Genomic DNA, 6,385 nt, shown 5'->3' with positions numbered 1-6,385 from the left:
TTCTTTTTATTGATCAGGTCTGTAAATGTGTACTGAAAAAAATCAGAGTTTATTTATGAACAGAAGAGTTTATTTAAACAGCAAGTTTTTCCCTTGTTGATATCATGGTATGCATTAATTTCATTTGTTACTATTGTGCACAAAAGCCTTGTTCACAAGGGGATGGTATAAACATACCATTTTGTTCACTGTATTTAGTAGACATACTGTTAATAGTTACTAAATCGTGATGTAAAGAAATGTGACAATATTCAGGTATGTGCTTTCTGAATGTTTCAAATACAATCTACAAGCACTGTCAACACCCACAGGAGAGAATAAAATTACCTGTGCAAAGGTGTGTGTGTGTGTAACTTGAGAAGATTCCGGTTCAGTGACAGTTTGCTAATGACGTCGCAGCTCACTGGCTGGGCCACTTTCAGGGTTTTGCTGCCTTCTGAGCTGTGAACATTTGTGCCTGACTTGCGTATGACTTAATTGTGCCAAATTTGGGTCAGAGCACAAATCTGAAGGTTATTTTTCAACATATGATGGATATTTATATTTGGACATTAGACTATGAGTTCCCTTAAGTAAGAAGTGGGGCAGTTTTGAATAAAGTATAGCAAAACTATGCAGCATTAGTCATTTGTTTTGTTGAAGTGTTTTATGTTTACTGTTTAAGGTCTGTAATTATGAAAACCTTCATTTAGATTTTTATATAATTTATGACATAATCTGAAAATAGAGGCATTGCTAGCTTTATAATCTCTGAAATGAATGACTTAGTTAAAAAAAAGTCTAGAAAGAACTTTGGAAGTCAGGTTCTGTGGCAGTGTTGTGCTTGGTGTGCATAGGTTTGCAGACGGAGACCTGGACTGCAGTGTTCCAGTCCATTTAGAAAGTTAGCCTCCAAAGTCTCCTGTTTGGAACTTTATATTTTTATTTTATAAGTAATTACCTACTGCAAACATACACAGATGTCTACAAAGTAGAATATAAGAGAGACACCCCCCCCAATCCCTCTCATTTTTACCCTCCAGAGGAAGTTTGTAGCTCTTTTTGGCCCTCTTCTCTCCCTCCTTTCCAACCCCTTCTTCCCCTCCCCTTTCCCTCCTCCCCCCTCCCCCCTCTCTTACAGCTTGCTTTAATAAAGCAAGGAGTTTACTACATAATCCTGTCACTTGTTGTTTGGCTTGAAGGTATATCCACAAAGACACAGGTCACCAGGGCTGGAGCTCCCTCGTTCCTGTGGCTGGCCATGGTGTTCTGCCAAGTGTCTGTGCCATAGAGGATTTAGTCAGTGATGGGTGTTGAGGGTGTTTTAGCTTTAGTCTTCATACAACCTTGTGTAGGTCCCTGTACACTTAGAACAGTTCCATGTATGAGATTCTAGAAGAGGGATTTGTTGGGCCTAGGAGTATGTTTAGTTAAGATTTGACATACAAGGCAAGATTGTTGGTCACAGTTCTAAACTATAGATATGTTAAGAGTACAGTTTTATTTCCCATTTTTCTTTGAACAAGAGAAAACTGAAAAGTTTGATGTCAAAAAGTTCTGCGGGCTTTCCCTGTTGCCCCACCATTTCTTCTTTTGCAAGTGTTCTTTGAGCTTTAGTATCTCAAAGATGGGGGATAATCTCCATCATAAAAGGAAATATGTTTAGGTAGGTAGTGATTGATTGGTGAGCCCACATGATGACTTCAGAGTTGTGTTTCTGCTGTAGTTATTCTGATGTAGGTAGGCACTGTGTTCGAGTTTAGAATCCCAGCATGAATTTGAAGCTTTGGGACTTTGTACCTTCCACCAGCAGTGAGCTAGGAGTATTCTAGAGCCAGACCCCAGCTCTTCTGCTGGTGGGCTCTGTGTCCAAGGCTCACCCCCATTAGAGATTATACGGACTGTTATGATAAGTAACTGACCCCACGTTCACAGAAAGCTATTAGAATGTTGCCTGGTGAGAGCTTGGTACATGCACTATGGCCAGGAGCATTTTCACTGTGATTAATTTGGGAATTTCAGAATAATTACTTTGTAGAGTTTGAAGGTTAGAAGTACTTATGTAGGAGTTAGAGTGTGTCTGGAACAATCTTTAAGCAGCTGCAGTGTCAAGGAATTCAGTCCATGTTGGAGTATTTGTACTGTTGGCGGAGGCCACCTTTCTTGGGAAAGGGCTAGTACTGTTGTCTTCTTGAGGAGTCTCCTCTTGTATGGAGTTTAAGTAACTGTGAGCTATCGAAAACATGTTGACACCATCTGTGTCTGCTGCCTCAGCCGTCTGCTGTGGTGATAGGAGGACTGATGAGCCCCGTTTCACAGAGTCGGGACTCAGGGTCAAATAGGTTAAGTCACAAATTCTTTTTTTTTCTTTTTTTTTTTGTGGTGCTGGGGATGGAAACCAGGGCCTGACATGTGCTAGGCAAGCATTCTACCACTGACCTACATTCCCAGCCCAACAATTTGGGCTCACAAATTTGGGAGTCAGAGTCAAACTTGAACCTAATGTTTCTGACTGGCTCGTTCTTCACATCATGTATCTGTGACCACCAGGTACTTGTGTGAGTGATCAAAGCACATCCCTTAACCTTTGTACAAGATGATCAGTGATACAGAATAGGTTTTGGGGATGGATATTCAGATGTTCAATCCTGTTGATATTTGACAGGAGCCCAGAACATGTCTTTGAAAATGGGTGTGGTGTGTTTAGTGTTTGCATGCTGACTTTAGTAACCTAAAGTGTTCAGTGTAGGAGAGTTTCTTGCCCCTGAAACACCTGCTATAAACTCTGTGGAACACATCCCATGAGGATCTTGGAATGAAAACACATCAAGTAGTATCTTCAAAGTAATGCTTTGTACACATACACTCAGCAATGTGAACATCTGCCATTCAGTTCTCAATTACAGTCCCAGATGTTGGAAATAAAATGTAAATTGATATAGATATGAGGGTTATCTCTTTCATTCTCGGCTGCCTTTCCATTTTAAGAAAATGTGCACAAGACTAAAAACCACACAAATATGACACATTGCTAACAGTGAAAGCCTTTGCTGCCTTTAGAAAAATGTGGTTATTGTTTCATTAACATCAGTAAAAGAAGAAATTGCTTCTTGGCCTTTTAGCTAAAATCAAGTAGAGTAACATCAGTTAAAAGATGACTTCTTGTAGAAGGTCAGTAACAGTATTAGAGAAAACATGGGAAGCACTATAGTTTAGAGACAATTAATTAAAAGTTGAGTTATTTCTAATGTAAACTTATTTGTGGTCTGTATTTTTCTAGCATTAGATCCTTTAAAAATCTGAATGTAGGGGCTAGAGAAATGGCTTAGTGGTTAAGAGTAGTTGCTGCTCTTGCAGAGAACCCAAGTTTAGTTTCCAGCACCCACGTGATGGCTAGCAATCATCTGTAACTCCAGTTTCAGGGGATTTGATGCCCTATTATGGCCTCTGTGAGCACCAGGCATATACGTGGTACACTTACATACATGCAGGCAAACACTTGTACACATAAAATTCAAAAAATCTTTAAAAATGTATTTCTGACTTTTTTTTTAAATAAAAGGACTGTCAAATTGGAAAAATTTTGTTTTCCAGAAGACTTAACTTCAGAGTATTTTTAGGTTCAAGCCTGATAACCTATGAGAGGGAAAAGACAAGAGTAAAACCATAGCATCGATCACTGTCAGAGAATATCTCCTGCTACCCAGTAGCTCTGCAAAAGCTAGAACTGAGTAGGAACAAGGCAGCCAGGCCTGGGCAGGACAGGGCAAGAGGAAAACCGCTTAACCAAAGCAGAAGGCAGTCAACAAACAGGAGATTTCCTTCCAGTGTTCAATGTTGAAATTGGTTATTGGGCTGGAGAGATGGCTCAGCAGTTAAGAGCATTGGCTGTTCTTGCAGAGGACCTGGGTTCGGGTCCCAATACCCACAAATTTCCGTAACTCCAGTCACAGATCTGATGCCTTTTGATCTCTGCAGCCATTGCACAACACGTGCACTTACATGCAGGCAATACGCCATACACATAAAATATTAAATTGCTTTTCATATCAGTAAAAGTGCAGAGTCAATATTAAACCTCACAGAGAATATAGTCTTCAATAGATCTGAGGAATAAACTACATATTGAATAAAACACCCAGGTGAAACTGATGCTTATGGTCAGCCAAATGTACACGGGCTATCTTTGAAAATTCTTTCTCCAAACCCCATTTAAGGTTTGTATGGTTTGGAAGCCTCTTGAGGACTCATTTAAATAGTAATTCTTGGGGTCGCAGAGATGGTTCGGCAGTTAAGAGCACTGACTACTCTTGCAGAGGACCCAGGTTTGATTCCCAGCACCCACATGGTGACTATGAACCGTCCTTAACTCCAGTTCCGGGGAAATCCGAAGCCCTCTTCTGACCTCCATGGCACTGCATGACACATGCACTCACATTGGTGCAGGAAATACACTCATAAAATATTTTAAAATAACTCTTACCTATTTTTGATTATGGACAAATCGGCTTTTCCTGTCTGTTACCTAAGGAAGGCACCTCTGTATCAATCCACAAAAGCAGAGCACCCTTCCTTTGCAGGCTGATGGTGTAGAGGACTTTCACAAGGCCTTAGAATGTCACACTGGCCTGTGTAGTAACGATAACTGTTTACATTTTTTTCTTGAGAACCTACTTGCTGTGATTGAGCTGTGCTTTTTTTTTGTATGTGTGTATTGCCTGCATATAGGTAAGTGCACCCGTGTGGTGCATTGCCTGCAGAGGACAGAAGAGGCTGTTGGATCCCCTGGAACTGGAGTTACGGTCAATTGTTAGCTGCCACTTGGGTGCTGGGATTCGAACCCGGGTCTTCTGCAAGGACAACCAGTGTTCTTAACCACTGAGCCACCTCTCCAGCCCCTGAGCTGTACTTTTATAAAATGTGAAAGAACAGAAACAGTCCGCTTTGAACCTGGAGGTAGCTGTGTGGCCATGTAGAAACAATCCAGACTATCAAATCCAAAGAACACGTTTTATGCTTGCCACCAACTAGATAGGTGGTTGACCTCATCAGATAAGTTGTGACTTCTATTTAGAGGAGGGTTTATTTTGCTCAGATCCCAACACAGATTGCCATATTTCATATTTAGATTGATTCTCAAAGCAATTATAGGCTTTATGTGTTATTTGAAGCATAGTCAATACCTTTTTATAAATTATGACTATGCGGGTCCTATATCTTACCACAAGAGGGCACTGTGGTGCCACTGAAAGGCAGTCTTTGCCCTCTGCCCCTCATGGTCCATTGTGAAATGCACAATTTAGAGAAGCGTAGACTTGGTGGCATTCTGATTTGGAATATTTTATTAAAACGTATTAATAGAATATTTTCAGAAAGCATGAAATGTTTCATTAAATGTATTCAGCATGTTGTCTCTAGAAAAGCATATAACTTTCAATTGACAGATAGTTACTGAGCTCATACTATGATCCAGACATTGCTTTTGGCTGAGAGAACGTAATTCTGAACAGTCAGAAGGGCACAGCCTGCCTAGGGTGCTTATACCCTAGTCATCAGGGTGGCAGCCTTCCTAGAAAAAAGTGCAAACCTGGCAACACCAAATGAGGAAAAGGGTTTTACTGATCTGTCAAATCCAAAGCCTGAAAACATACTTAGGGTGTGTGGTGGTTTATCTCTGTTGTCAATAGATACTTAACTGGATTTGGAATCACCTAGCAGACAGCTTTGGGTGTGTGTGAGGTTTTGCAGCAGAGAATCCCCACTGTGAATGAGTGAGGCATTCTCCTGCTGGCTGGACTAAATGAAAGGGAAGCAGGAAGAGCACCAGCACTCAGCTCTGCTCCTTCACTGGCAGAACAGTGTGACTGGACACCATCCTGCCACCGTGCCTTCCCAGCATGGTGGAGTATCTCTTCTCAAACTGTGAGCCAAGTGAATGCCTTCCCTTAGGTTGTTTCCCACAGGTGTTTGGTCACAGCAACAAAAAAGTAATTACAGCGCCTGTCCAGAAAAGTCCGTCCATAGTCAACTTCTGGATAAAGAGTAGATCCATAATTTTAAATCTGACCACCTAATAGGTATTGCTGAACAATAATTTTCTGTGATGATGATAAAGATTTTTCTGGATCTGCGTTACCCTTTATGATGGCCTGTAGATAGTGATCTCTTGAAATGTAGCTAATGTGACTGAGGGATGGACATTCCAGTTTTAATGTAGCTACCTGTGGCTCCTGACCACATGCAGCCGTACCTGACAGCGAGCCCCTTTACCCTTGAGCTTCCAAATGTCCCGAGTCTTTTCTTGTCATTCTTGTAACTGGAAGAGCCAGCCCAGCCTCTATTGCTTTGATTGCCAGATTTGATTTCCCAACAATCTGAGAAACGAGAGGAAAGGATTATTCTGTGA

The 6,385-nt window shown here is 41.1% G+C and overlaps 1 protein-coding gene across 1 annotated transcript in view; it reads left to right on the top strand.

Moving 5' to 3' along the window:
• Atp6v1c1 (ATPase H+ transporting V1 subunit C1) overlaps positions 1–340 on the top strand; it is a gene marked incomplete in the record, with an annotated part of 52,660 nt that extends 52,320 nt beyond the window's left edge. The window contains 1 exon segment of the mRNA XM_008851551.3: positions 1–340.
• Positions 341–6,385: the final 6,045 nt, after the last annotated feature.

The sequence above is a fragment of the Nannospalax galili genome, unplaced genomic scaffold, assembly GCF_000622305.1.
Source record: "Nannospalax galili isolate Female #2095 unplaced genomic scaffold, S.galili_v1.0 scaffold284, whole genome shotgun sequence".
Lineage (NCBI taxonomy): Eukaryota > Metazoa > Chordata > Mammalia > Rodentia > Spalacidae > Nannospalax > Nannospalax galili.
Note: the sequence above shows the minus strand (reverse complement) of the source record. Positions and strands in the feature narration are given on the sequence as shown.